Below are 14,010 nucleotides of genomic sequence, written 5' to 3' on the forward strand. Positions count from 1 at the left end.
GATTGAGTTATAAGACGGGGAGATAGACAGAGTGGCAATCAAGGATTCATTATACAAAGTACACTATTTACTTTAGAAAATAGACAGCAAAAAGTACAATCATTTGCACGTCCCTGTTTGCTTTCATTTCATTTGCTCGGACTGATCTGTTTAACTTTGCTGTTTAAAAATTCCTGCTTTTTCGCTAAAAGCTATTTTTGAACATATGTTCACAAATGATTGTCAAAACAATTTAAACAAAGCAGAGTGTCAAAATCATCTGCCATTAATGCCAGGTTGAGGTTGACAGTGTGAGGTGGGGTCACTGGCAGTGTGATGTTTAGTCACTAGGTGGCTGGCAGTGTGATGTTTGATCACTGGGTCATTGACAGCGTGATGTTTGGTCACTGGGTCATTAACAGTGTGAGTTAGGTCATGGACAGTGTGAGTTATGCCATTGGCAGTGTGAGGCTGAGTCACTGACGGTGTGAGTTTGGGTCATTGACAGTGTGAGGCTGGGTCACTAGCAGTGTAAGGAACTTGCAAAATTCGTGTCTGTTCCATGTTTCACTTTTTAATCCCTGTGCCTGCAACATTGGAGATTTTGTTTTGCACTGCAGACTTTGGTCCAACTGAAATCACCCCTGGTCTAATGTTTTGGCCCAGGACTCCCTTGACGCTTTGTGGCATAGCTTGTGATGTCATTTTGATGGACTTGGTAAGCAGCCAATGGGTGCCTCTATTCTGGGAGATCTTCTGTTCTTGTTTGGGATTGGTTGAGCTTGTGAGAGAGTTGCTGGAAGATGCTGAAAACCCAGGCCAGCTCTATTTTGTCTCTTAGTTCTGTGCAGGCTTTGAAAGCAGCACAGAGCAAGACTCCCTCTCTCTCTCTCTCTCTATCAGCTTTCGGCCTGGAGATTTGAATGCTTCCAGCCAGCTTGGGGAAGTAACTTCTGCCTTAAATCTCTCCAGCCAGGTCGGTGAAAGTACAAAACTCTGTTTGAAAGGCCTGATGATTTAAATGTTTCCAGCTAGCCTGTGAAAGTGACCTATGCGAGGAGCTGTGGGCCGGTAAAAATTTCTATTCTGATTAAGAACTATGAAGCCAGTGCTACACATTCTCTCTCCGCTGCTGGATTCATACTTAGGGTTCAGAACAAGGAAAGGGCTGTTTAAAAGCCCATTCTAAACCCTCATGCTGAAATCTGTAGTGTCAACTCAGTGAGGTTGATATTCTGCCTGGTATTGCAGAATTCTAAGCTAGAATTGCACAGACCTAAGGGGGACCATCAGTGTGAGACTTGTGATATTATAAGAAATGTACCGATAACAAAGGGTTAAAGTAATGATGTAGATAACCACTATATGGAGCTAGTTACAGAAGTATATAAAGCAGTAACTCACAGATCTCTGGGAGAGAGGTGGAGAGGAGTGTTAGAGAGCAGTGATAGAGAGTTCAGTACAGTATTAGATAGAGTGTTTAGACTAGTGCACTTGAGTATAGATTGTATCATAGAATTTACAGTGCAGAAGGAGGCCATTCGGCTCGTCGAGTCTGCACCGGCTCTTGGAAAGAGCACCCTGCCCAAGGTCAACACCTCCACCCTATCCCCATAACCCAGTAACTCCACCCAACACAAAGGGCAATTTTGGACACTAAGGGCAATTTATCATGGCCAATCCACCTAACCTGCACATCTTTGGACTGTGGGAGGAAACCGGAGAAACCGGAGGAAACCCACGCACACACGGGGTGGATGTGCAGACTCCGCACAGACAGTGACCCAAGCTGGAATCGAACCTGGGACCCTGGAGCTGTGAAGCAATTGTGCTATCCACAATGCTACTGTTGTAGATGGGATTATTGTTTACTTTAGGAGTAATTAGTCGAGCTTAATTTAAGCAGTGTAAATAAATGTTAGCTTTGTGTATGAACATAGCTTTTGTGGTCTTTGTGAACACTACAACATTCATCCTGAGAACAAGAATCACAAAGAACACCACAAGACTGAGGTCAGTCAAGTGGAAGTGACTCCTCCCATTGTGAGCGGCATCCAGATCTTGCGAGGCGTAATGACCATCGAGGATCCCAGAAACAGCGACACCCAGGATCTACCGGCCGCATCCCGACCCGATGGGACGTGGCCAGTAAATCACCCCCTATATGTGCAATTCCCTTGACAAAATGGCACCAAATGCTGATGATATGGAATTGAACCATAATACAAAGCTTTTTTTTGAAACCAGCTCTGTTGTGTGCTCCACAATATGACTCTCCTCCTTTTCCCCTAGACTTTACATGGAATTTCTTGAAGTATTCTATTTTTGTAAATCCAAATCCGTTTCAAACATTTCTTTTTCACCCAAAAAACACAATTCTCAATCAACTGCACGTGAAAGGTTGTGAACTTGCTTCCATCAGCTCCATTGGCCTTGCGCACGCTCCCAGAGAGGCTCCATACAGCCTCATCTGTCGAGATGGTGATAAAATCCATTTGATTTTCAGCATTGCATTTCACTTCAGTCTTTTTCAGTCAGGCTTTTGCAAAAGAGATGGTAATCTCATACCTGTGCAGCTATCTGCTAAGATGTATGAGCTTGCTGTAACATATTGTAGTTAAAAGGCAATCGTGCCTGGGATAGCCAGCCTCTGAACTAGGAACTGCAATTTGTCTGTGTCACACAGATTAAAAGATGCTTTGGTAGCAGGAGGTGAAAACTGGAATTCCTGGAGAAGTGACATCGAAGAAGAATGTACCTCAAAACATACTTAATATACCGCCTCTACATTAGTGAAGCAGTAAGAGCAGCAGGTCATCCTTTTTAGAGGGAGTTTCATCAAAAAACAAGGTCACTGGTTTTTGATTTTCATGGAAAAATAGATCCAATTGGAGAGTGCAAGTCAGAATAAAATCAGAAGTTATGAGCAGCCTTTATAAACTGACAGCCCTGATCATCCGGGCACATTTTAAATGAGTCTTGCCTTTTACAAAATTAATGATTATTTAGAAAAAAAAAATCAAAGTCCTTCTCTTCTGCTACTGTCAGTATTTGTTGTTGATAACTCAGAGTCACAGAATTGTTACGTTGCAGAAAGCGGCCCGTCAGCCCATCTTGTCTGCATCTGCTCTCCCAACGAGCATCATGACTTAATGCCATTCTCCTGCCTTGCTTTAGTCTGTACCCCGACACATTGTTTCTATTCAAGTAATCATCGAATTCACTTTTGAATGCCTCGAACGGGCTTGTCAACACGGCTCCTCCAGGCAGTGCATTCCAGACCTGAACCATTCGTTGTGTGAAAAAGTTTTTTCTCACATCACATATGACTACAAATGAAGTTGTTGGGGAATTGGCCAGGACGAGATACGGATTGCGATTGTGAGTGAGTTGAGCCGACATCGCTGGAGGCACAGCCAGCTGCACAAGATGTTTCAGGTTCAACTGCACATTAGTCCAGCTTTCTCACACTCCAGGATTCGGTAACTCCTCCACACTTCGACATTTCTTTGTAGCTTTCACTAAAGCAAAAGAAAAGATGCTGGAAATCTGAACTAAAAACAGAAAATTACTCAGGAAGTCAAGCAGCAGCTGTGGAGAGAGACAAAGTTAACATTTGTGGTCACGACCTGAAGCATTTTCTCCAGTGATGCTGTCTGACCTTCCTCAACACCAATTTGTACCGACGTTATTTCAATTTCACTCATATTGGTAACTCTTAATGAGCAATGCTTGCAGAGTCAACCAGACGATAAATTGAGAAAATTGAAAAGGAGAGAGAGGTGAAGAGACAGAGAGGTTTAGGGAGAGGATCCAAAAGGTTTGGGTCTCTGAAGCTGAAGGCAACGCTGTCACTGTTGGGGGATGAAAATTGGGAGTACACGAAATTGGAGAACAGAATTCTCACTGTTCCAGTCAGAGGAAAATAAAAAGAAGGGGAGGTCATGGACGGATTTGAATACATGAATGACAATTATTAAATCAAGGCATTGCCCTGAAGTGAAGACATGTCAGTGGTTTCACCACATACATAAGCCCATGATCTAAGTTTCTCATTCATTTGAAAAAAAAAAATTGAATATGGCTGTCGAGTAGCAATATAATTCAGAAGTAGAACCCTCTTTCTATAAAATAATGCAACACCAATTTCCTTGTTGAACCAGGCTGTAATCACAATGCCTGGGGTGGTACAAAGCCAGAATTTTAACCTTGATTTTATGTTGCATTGACGGATCTCAACAAAGATGATAGAGGCCTTTGCACTTGGTCTCAGTGGCTCTGACCTGGAGATGGGACAACATGAGTTGTTCTTGCTCCTTCATCGAGAGAGTGCCAGTTCATGGGGGCATCTGCCTCTGTTAAACTCTTCTTCTGTTCAATGGAAAAGTACCAATCACGCACAAAGATTGGTGAAACAATGATATGACATCTTTATTTGAAGTTAAGACTATATGCAGATAATGTTCGCTGGGAGCAAAGTGTAATACAGCTGATCTTTACCCTACAGCTTTCCAACTGAGTATAAGTCATGGGACTAATACACATCCTGTAAAGATGGATAATGCTTGACAGTCGTTTAAGATGCGCACCCTGAAGGGTGCATGCACATCATATCACATCACCTCCCTTTTACCTGGTTGGATAGTCTATCAACATCATTGCCCGTGGCTCATAAATGAATGCAGTCAGATCATCATTAGGTTGTGTCTCAACTCCATATACCCATCCTAGCTCCATGTCATGACCTTTGAATCCATACCACAACATCAACTGTGCCATCAGAATGGGGATGAGTGGGGGGAGGGGGGAAGGAAATGAAAAATATTAATAATAATAATCTTTATTGTCACAAGTAGGCTTACATTAACACTGCAATGAAGTTACTGTGAAAAGCCCCGAGTTGCCACCTTCCGGCGTCTCTTCGGGTACACTGAGGGAGAATTCAGAATGTCCAAATTAAGTTAGAAGCAGAGTAACTTTGTACAGGAGTGATCCCCTTCTACCTCCTCCTCAGGGGAAATGACCTATTGATTTGACGTCGTGTTAAAGGAGGGTAATCTGTTTACATGATCTACAGACCACTGATCCCTTTATAGCAACGTGAAAGTTAGTCAATGAGGCCGTGACCTTACATGGATTTTAACAGCCCAGTTGTAATTTCAACAGTCCATTTAAATACAGATAGGAGCAATGATTTATTTCGATGGGAAATATCCACTGTATTTACATGCGGCAATGAGATTGATTGATACTTCAGGGGAACACGCAAATTTACTTGGAGCTACACTGCAGGGGAGCTGACCCAATTCGAAACCTTTCAGGGGAGATCTATTTATGTACCGCTGTGAGCCAGTGATCTATATAAATACAATTAAGTGGCGGTGATTTATTTAAAAAGGGAAAATTAAGGCACAGTGGGGGTGGCACATGGTCTTGTTGATATTGGGAGTGGAATTAGAACTCGATCTCAAACTGGTGAGGTCAGTGTGTTGTCAGCAGCAATTCACTGATTTCAGCCTTTCCTCCACAGGGGTGATTTAACTGCACCCAAGCTCAGCAGCCTCCAAAGGTTCCTCAGCCAAGAGGCTATGTTTCAGCTGTGAGCTTGTGCTGCCAGTGCCGGTAGGCTTTTACCACCTGGGGAGGCATCATTGCTGGCTCCACCTTAGCCATACATGAATTCACGTACATGCATATTCGAGCAGAGATCACTGATAATTATAAAGAAAGAAAGACTTGCATTTATATTGCACTTTTCACAACCGCCAGACATCTCAAAGCACTTTACAGTCGATGAAGTACTTTGTGAAGGGTAGCCATTGTTGCAATGTGGGAATTGCGGCTTCATTTTGCGCACAGAAAGCTCACACAGATGGAAACATGAGAATGGATAGACCATCTGTTTTTGTGATGCTGATTGAGGGATAAATATTGGCCCGGGTGGCCTTCCCAGCTCTTCTTTGGAATAATGCCATGGAATATTTTACACCCACCCGGGCAGCCAGATTGGGTCTCAGTTTAACAACTCACCCAAAAGACAGCACCTCAAGTAGTTCAGCACTTCCTCAGTACTGCACTGGAGTGTCAACCTTTTTGTGCCCAAGCCCTGGAGTGGGACTTGAACACAGAGCCGTGCGACTCAGAGGGCAGGATTTTACAGTCCTGTCACACTGTGTTTATCCCCCTGCGGATGTGGCATGCCACTTAGGGGGAGGCAGTGGTATGGTACATTGTCACTGGACTAGTAATCCAGAGACCCAGAGTAATGTTCTGGGGACCTAGGTTCGAATCCCACCATGGCAGATGGTGAAATTTGAATTCAATAGAAGTTGGAATTAAAAGTTTAATGATGACCATGAAGCCATTGTCATAAGAATTCAGTTGGTTCACTATATCCTTTAGGAAATCTGACATCTTCGCCTGGTCTGGCCTGCATGTGGCTCTGAAATGGCCAAGCAAGCCATAAAGTTCAAGGGCAATTAGGGATGGGCAATAAATGCTGGCGCAGTCAGCAATGTCGACAATTTAACTTAAAACAAATTGTAATAAAAATTTCCCTCTGCTTTACTTGATAGGAAGGACTCTCACCTGGGGCGAGATTCTCCGACCCCCCGCCGGGTCGGAGAATCACCGGGGGCTGGCGTGAATCCCGCCCCCGCCGGTTGCCGAAGTCTCGAGCACTGGAGATTCGGCGGGGGCGGGTATCGCGCCACGCCGGTTGGCGGCCCCCCCCCCCCCCGCTCGATTCTCCGGCCCGGATGGGCCGAAGTCCCGCCGCTAAAATGCCTGTCCCGCCGGCGTAAATTAAACCACCTACCTTACCGGCGGGACAAGGTGGCGCGGGCGGGTTCCGGGGTCCTGGGGGGGGCGCGGGGCGATCTGGCCCCGGGGGCTGCCCCCACGGTGGCCTGGCCCGCGATCGGGGCCCACCGATCCACGGGCGGGCCTGTGCCATGGGGTCACTCTTTCCCTTCCGCCTCCGCCACGGTCTCCACCATGGCGGAGGCGGAAGAGACTCCCTCCACTGCGCATGCGCGGGAATGCCGTCAGCGGCCGCTGACGCTCCTGCGCATGCGCCGCCCGGAGATGTCATTTCCGCGCCAGATGGCGGGGCACCAAAGGCCTTTTCCGCCAGCTGGCGGGGCGGAAATTCGTCCGGCGCCGACCTGGCCCCTCAATGTTGGGACTCGGCTACCAAAGATGTGGAGCATTCCGCACCTTTGGGGCGGCGCGATGCCCGTCTGATTTGTGCCGTTTTGGGCGCCAGTCGGCGGACATCGTGCCGTTTCCGGAGAACTTCGCCCCTGTTGTCAGATTACAGCTAAAGCACAGCACTGAGATAGTTTGGAGGCAGGGTCGTGGAAAGCATCAATGGATACCACAATGGCAGAAGACTAACTTGATGGAGTCTCCAATGCTTACCCCACTGGGTGAAAATCCTGGAAAATCCTTCCTAACATAAACAACATACCAGATGTACTTCAGCAGTTCAAGAAGGTGACTCACCACCACCTTCTCAATTCAGGATGCGCAACTCATCCAGAAGAAGAAAAGGCAGAGTTAACGTTTAGAGTCCTTTGGGCTCTTCTTCAGAACTGAAGGGGTGCGGGGTAGAATGTGCCAGATATTAAAGTGTAACACTGAGAGATTGCAACAAAAGTGTAACAAGATTGGACAAAGCATGCTGACCTTGCCAGCCACATTCACATCCCATGAAAGAATTTTGGAAAACTGTGTCCACATCTGATTCATCTTTAGCTATGAGAGGTCAGTCAGCAGAGTGTGATGTTTAAACACAATGGAATGGATTAGAATGAATGGATGACTTCATGGTAAGTTCTATTTTAATAAATTTCATTCTGCCATTGAACTACTGGGCTGTGAATTAGTTAACTGTGCATTGATTTGGTCTCCATATTACAGAAGTGAAAGTGGATAAATGATTTACAAGGATGAAATTGACAATTGGGGGTTAGAACTATCAGAAAAGATTGAATGTGCTGGGGCTCTTCTCTCTGGTAAAGAGGATTCCCTGAATTCTGGGAATTCTTTTTAATTGTGAAAGGATCCAATAGGTTAAACATAACAAGGATGTTTCCACTTGTAGGGAGTCTAAAACTAGGATTCATGAATATAAGATAGTCACCAGTAAACACAAGAAGGAATTCAGAAAGAAATATCTTGACTGAGAGAGTGGTGAGAATGAGGAACTTGCTGCCATGAAGAGTATTTGTGGCGAGTTGCTTAGATGCTTTTGAGGGAAAACTGTGTAAGTACACGAGGGAGAAGGGAATAGAAGGCTACGCTAATAGGGTTAGATAAAGAGGAGTGTGAGCATAAACACCTGGGGCTGGATTCTCCATCGTCGGGATCCTTCACTTCGCCGGCAGCAGGCTCAAGCCACAGATTTCCCGACGGGTTGACCACAATGGGTAAGCCTATTGGCCGGCTGCCGGAAGAGAGAATCCCGCTGCCAGTGGGGGCACACCGTGCCAGAAAACGGGTCTGGTGTGATGGAGAATACAGCTCCAGGTGTTCTGAATGGCTCTTCCTGTGAAGTAAAACTTCTCTGAAAGTCTATGCTTATTTGTCCTTGCATTGCCAATTGGTGGATTAAGGTGGCAGTATGGTTGGTTGTGCTTCAACTGATTCTTTTTCCTGTGACTATTGCCTAACTTGAGAGAGTATTACTTTGTGTTTACGAATGGGTACATACTTGCAAAACGAAAGATCACTGTACTGCAAAGGAGAGGTAGAATGTGGAATTAATCTCAGTGGAAGTTCCGGTTTGTCTAATAGCTGTATAGTGAGTTAGTGAGGAAGTGGTGCCCATCCATTAGGCTATGAAGATGGGTCAAGAGGCATTTCGAGGATCCTCTATAATTCATCGTTTGACAGGTACTGCATGCCAGTGACAGCAACTCAGAGGGGCTTAATGGTGTTCAGGAACAAACAGGAGTAACAGTTTGTGTTAGAACTAATGATAGTGGGAAGGATAAAATTGAGGTACTGCATTGTGAGGTTCAGCAATTTACAGACCTGTTACAAAGCACAAGCCCAAGGATAGATATCTCAGTTTTATATATATATTTGTGGCTGGAGAATTGGTGTAGGGAGAATTGGTTCAGATTTTGTTGGGACAGAAGTGGTCTGTACTGTATAAGCTTAATCAGAACCAAGCTGAGACTAATGTCCTCACTGGGACAGTTATCAGAGCTGTGGGGAAAGAGTAAAAATGAGTAACGACAGGTGGCGGGGAGAAAACAAGTTGATAAAGGGGAAGAGGAACGCACGGCCACAATTTCCCGGCCCTTCCTGCTGGCAGGGTCTTCCGGTCCGACTGAAGGTGACCCCCCCACAGAGGATTCCACATTGGTGGAAACTGCAGGGCAGTCAAGGACAGGGATGGGAAATTGTGTGTGGAGTCTGAAGAGATAGGCGAGATACTAAATGAATATTTTTCGTCAGTATTCACTCAGGAAAAAGATAATGTTGTGGAGGAGAATGCTGAGCCCCAGGCTAATAGAATAGATGGCATTGAGGTACGTAGGGAAGAGGTGTTGGCAATTCTGGACAGGCTGAAAATAGATAAGTCCCCGGGACCTGATGGGATTTATCCTAGGATTCTCTGGGAGGCCAGGGAAGAGATTGCTGGACCTTTGGCTTTGATTTTTATGTCATCATTGGCTACAGGAATAGTGCCAGAGGACTGGAGGACAGCAAATGTGGTTCCTTTGTTCAAAAAGGGGAGCAGAGACAACCCCGGCAACTATAGACCGGTGAGCCTCACGTCTGTAGTGGGTAAAGTCTTGGAGGGGATTATAAGAGACAAGATTTATAATCATCTAGATAGGAATAATATGATCAGGGATAGTCAGCATGGCTTTGTGAAGGGTAGGTCATGCCTCACAAACCTTATTGAGTTCTTTGAGAAGGTGACTGAACAGGTAGACGAGGGTAGAGCAGTTGATGTGGTGTATATGGATTTCAGCAAAGCGTTTGATAAGGTTCCCCACGGTAGGCTATTGCAAAATATACGGAGGCTGGGGATTGAGGGTGATTTAGAGATGTGGATCAGAAATTGGCTAGCTGAAAGAAGACAGAGGGTGGTGGTTGATGGGAAATGTTCAGAATGGAGTACGGTCACAAGTGAAGTACCACAAGGATCTGTTCTGGGGCCGTTGCTGTTTGTCATTTTTATCAATGACCTAGAGGAAGGCGCAGAAGGGTGGGTGAGTAAATTTGCAGACGATACTAAAGTTGGTGGTGTTGTCGATCGTGTGGAAGGATGTAGCAGGTTACAGAGGGATATAGATAAGCTGCAGAGCTGGGCTGAGAGGTGGCAAATGGAGTTTAATGTAGAGAAGTGTGAGGTGATTCACTTTGGATGGAATAACAGGAATGCGGAATATTTGGCTAATGGTAAAGTTCTTGAAAGTGTGGATGAGCAGAGGGATCTAGGTGTCCATGTACATAGATCCCTGAAAGTTGCCACCCAGGTTGATAGGGTTGTGAAGAAGGCCTATGGAGTGTTGGCCTTTATTGGTAGAGGGATTGAGTTCCGGAGTCGGGAGGTCATGTTGCAACTGTACAGAACTCTGGTACGGCCGCATTTGGAGTATTGCGTACAGTTCTGGTCACCGCATTATAGGAAGGACGTGGAGGCTTTGGAGCGGGTGCAGAGGAGATTTACCAGGATGTTGCCTGGTATGGAGGGAAAATCTTATGAGGAAAGGCTGATGGACTTGAGGTTGTTATCGTTGGAGAGAAGAAGGTTAAGAGGAGACTTAATAGAGGCATACAAAATGATCAGGGGGTTGGATAGGGTGGAAAGTGAGAGCCTTCTCCCGCGGATGGATATGGCTGGCACGAGGGGACATAGCTTTAAACTGAGGGGTAATAGATATAGGGCAGAGGTCAGATGTAGGTTCTTTACGCAAAGAGTAGTGAGGCCGTGGAATGCCCTACCTGTACAGTAGTGAACTCGCCAACATTGAGGGCATTTAAAAGTTTATTGGATAAACATATGGATGATAATGGCATAGTGTAGGTTAGATGGCTTTTGTTTCGGTGCAACATCGTGGGCCGAAGGGCCTGTACTGCGCTGTATTGTTCTATGATCTATGTTCTATGCAAAACACCGTAGACATCGGCAGGAGGAGAATATCTGCTGCCAGCCATTGGTGGGCCACCTCCGCCAGCGGAAAATACGCTGCAATGGAATGTTAAAATGGAAATGTAGAAAGTATTAAAGAAGTTGGTGAAATGTTAAAAAGTGAGGTTTTTCAGCAAAAGGAGGAAAATTTGAATTTTAATCTGAGTAACATTAGAACAGGGAGTGAAGTATAGCATTTTGCAATAATGTAATAATAACAGAGACATGGCATGGCAGCATAACATTTTTGCTGACAAACATATTAAGGTGGTGAAGATGAGGAACAATAAGGAGGGCATGGTGTTATTAATCAAACATTCACTTGTGGCAGTAGACTGTCGAGATGAAATACGGAATGGTGCGCAAACTTACTTAAGGAGTAAGAGGCAAACAGTCTATTGGGAGTTTATTATAGACCGGCGAGCAGTGGATAGGAGATGTGGAAAGAGATATGGAGATAAATTAAAAATCAAATATGCAGAACTAATAGGGCCATAATAATGTTTGACTTTAATTATTTGAATATAAACTCGAGTTATGGGTGTTGCAAAGAATGGGAAGGATTCCTACATTGGCCCCAGGGCTGTTTCCTCGATCAGGGGGAAGGAGGCAGTAATGGATCTAATTCTTAGAAAATTAAGTTGGGCAAGCAAGTAATCACAGTCATGGGTAACATCTAGAAAATAGCAGCCATGATGTAATTAGACTCAATATAAAGGGAAAAGAAAAAAATTCAAATGAAGTAAAGGCCTGGTTAGACCCCTGGTTCAACCCCACTTGGAGTACTGTGAGCAGTTCTGGGCACCACACCTCAGGAAGGATATTTTGACCTTGGAGGGAGTGCAACATAAGTTTACAAAAAATATACCTGGACTACAGGGGTTAAGTTATGAGGAAAGATTACACACATTAGGCCTGTTTTTGCTCAAATATAGAAGATTAAGGGGTTACTCATCAAAGTATTTAAGATATTAACAGAGAAAGACAGGGTAGGTAAAGATAAACCATTTCCACTGGTTGGAAATTCTAAAACTATGGGGCATAGTCTAAAAATTAGGGCTAGACCGTTCAGGAGAGATGTTCGGAAGGACTTCTTCACTCAAAGTGTGGTAGAGTTTTGGAATTCTCTCCCACAAACAGCAGTTGAAGCTAGAACAGTTGTCAAATGAAATCTGAGATAGATAGATTTTTGTTAAGTAATGATGTTAAGGAATATGGGCCCAAGGCAGGTATGTGGCCACAGATCAGCCATGACCCTAACACTCACCTAACCCTAATTTAAATGGCAGGACAGATTCGAGGGGCTGAATGGCCTACTCCTGTTCCTCTGTTCCTCAAAAGGAAACCAGGTTGGAAAGATTGGAAAGGAAGATTGGCAGTTAAGGCAGTCGACTTACAATGTTAGAGTAACAGAAAAAGTAGCAGATGCGGTTAAAGAGAAACAGAGTAAGCAGCAGGAGCATCTGAACATATGAATTAGGAGCAGGAGTAGGCCACTCGACCCCTCGAGCCTGCTCCGCCATTCAGTAATATCATGGAGGATCTGATTATAACCTCAACTCCCCATCCCATGAGCAGCTTGAGGCCAAAAAGGAAGCTTTGAGGAAGTGCTGAAAAGGAAAGGGGAAATGAAAAGTATAAAAGAAAAGGATCAAAATAAAGAGAATGAAGGGGTTTAAGAAAGTAATGGGTGGACTTTACTGCAATTTTCTTTCTTTGCTGGAGGACACTCTGTTTTATTTTCTTATTGGAATTAATCTAAAAGGTATTTCAAAGAGGAAATATATTCCATAGACAAATTTGATGGAAAGAGGAATAGAGAGAGAGAAGAGTGACAGGGAAGCAGAGGGAATAAATAGTACATGGATACTTCCATTGAGTGCATTAAAAGAGTGTTGAGTTATTTTGCATCCAGACTAGTCAGTGGAATGAATGAACTACCTTTTCCCAATAGAATTGAAAACCCTTGCTTGGTGTTGCAACCTACACTCAATAAATGGAAGAGTTTTCCCAATTCACAGCATTTTGCCTGCTAAACCTTGGATTTTCCTATTTATTAGTGCTTGATTATCACAGGCTCAACCCCAGGAGACCACTTTCAAAGAGCCATCTACCTGCTGAACCATAATTGCACAGAAGCCGGACCTGGAATGTGCTGAACTTGACCAGGAGAATAGGGGACTTTACTCCGTGCCTGTGCCGTACTTATACTGGGAACTCTTGATGGAACATTCTATATGGTGTGTTACTCGATACAGGCCTTCCTCTGATATTGGGGGCTCAGAGTGAACATATTTCTTTTCCAGGCATGGACATCCTCCATTTTACTGAGCACAAAAGGCCAAGAACAATATAACAGTGCAGCTTAAAGTTTCAGGGTGCTGAACACAACTTTCATAACTTTGAATTTAAAAGCACCAGGCACAGATTAACTACAAAACATTTGGCAGATCTGGTGCTCTTTTGTGGTGGCTGAGGGTGGAAGTTGGAGGGGACCTGGCTATACCAGATCCATTTGGTCCGTGCCCAGGTTTCATCAGGCTTCTTTGTCACAGCTTTATAAGGCCTCTTGTAAAAATATTGAAGGAAGTCTCACCTAAAACTCGTGGTGCAACCCCAGCTTATGTCGTATCAACTCCAGGTTCGGTTGGAGGTCAGAACGCTACTGTAAGAACTCATGTGGATTGACGAGGGTGTGCAGCGCAGCGGGTAACTAACGTACAGGAACTGCATGTAGTGCTTTTGGCCTATTTCTAAACCAAGCCTGAGTTGTAGCTTCACAACAGTTATCAGCACGTCCAATGCTGCTTTGGCTGCCAGATCTGTGAGCAGCAGAGAGAGAGGGGAAGGCAAAATTACCCATTGGCTGCTGTGTA

Source organism: Scyliorhinus torazame, chromosome 7 (assembly GCF_047496885.1).
Source record: "Scyliorhinus torazame isolate Kashiwa2021f chromosome 7, sScyTor2.1, whole genome shotgun sequence".
Taxonomy (NCBI): Eukaryota; Metazoa; Chordata; class Chondrichthyes; order Carcharhiniformes; family Scyliorhinidae; genus Scyliorhinus; species Scyliorhinus torazame.